General features: G+C 65.5%; 1 protein-coding gene across 1 annotated transcript in view; it reads left to right on the forward strand.

The window, feature by feature from the left end:
- Nucleotides 1-1102, forward strand: part of TBX5 (T-box transcription factor 5) — a 35974-nt gene that overhangs the window by 574 nt on the left and 34298 nt on the right. The window lies entirely within an intron of this gene.

A 1102-nucleotide genomic window follows, 5' to 3' on the forward strand; every position in this document is an offset into this window, starting at 1 on the left:
CCCCCTTTCCCATCCCATCCCATCCCATCCCTGGTCCATTCGCTCGTTTCCCCCTTTTCCACCCCATTCCTGGTCCATTCGCGTGTTTCCCCCCTTTCCCATCCCATCCCATCCCTGGTCCATTCGCTCGTTTCCCCCTTCTCCCCGCGGTTTGCCCCCTCCCCAGCTGCGGGGTTGGGCGAGTTTAGGCCCCACGCGTGGGTAAAGCCTCGCCTGGCCGTGGGCTCACCCTCCTGCCGTGTTATTTGAGGTCGTGCTCCAGCACCAAAGCTGCGGGTATGTGCCTGGGAGAGTTTTGGGGGTGTAGAGGAGCAAGAGGGGAGCAGGACCCCAAAACACAACGAAGGGAGCCCGGCCTGCAGCGGCACCCCCACACCCACCAGTGTCCGTGCGCGAGTGGGCAAATGCACGGGCGGGCACCCACAGGGCGGAGATGCCTTTCTATATAAATGTGTATATTTTGTACATATCCACATCTGTGCGCCCCTCGGAGCCCCGGGCGGGCACAGCGGGCACTCAGCGCAGGCTGAGCCACGCGTGGGCACCCCCAGAGCGACACTTGGGGGGTCCCTGATGCCCTCCCTCAGCACAGGCCCCCCTGGCGCTGCGTGGGCTCCGTGCTCCGAGCCAGCCCTCGGCTTCTCCCCGTGCTGGGAGCCCTGGGGAGGGAGGGCAGAAATGCGGGGAAAGGAGATTTTCACGATTTTCACCGCGCTCCCTGCTGTGCGGTCCCCCGGCACCTACCCGCGATGGACCCCGCTGCCCACGGGGTGCCCAGAAGGCTCGGCAGGGCCAGTTTAGAAAGCGATCCCCGAAGTTTGAGGGGCATTTTTAGTGACGGGGAGAAGCGCTTGGTTCGGCCGGGGGTGTCCCCTGTGCCTCCCAGCCCGGCTGCAGGGATGCGTTGTCCCCACGGTGCCATCTGACCCAAGCACAGGGTGGGAAAGAGAAAATCGGGGGCCGAGGGGAGCAGGGTGACACGCCACGCCGCTCTGGCCTGTAAATCACTCGTGGGACGGTGTCAGTCTGCTCGGCTTGGCTCTGGGAGCGGCCGGGCCGGGGCGCCGGGGATTTCTCCGGGAGGATGCGGTGGGAGCGGCTC

The sequence above is a fragment of the Geospiza fortis genome, unplaced genomic scaffold (genome assembly GCF_000277835.1).
Source record: "Geospiza fortis unplaced genomic scaffold, GeoFor_1.0 scaffold408, whole genome shotgun sequence".
Classification (NCBI taxonomy): domain Eukaryota; kingdom Metazoa; phylum Chordata; class Aves; order Passeriformes; family Thraupidae; genus Geospiza; species Geospiza fortis.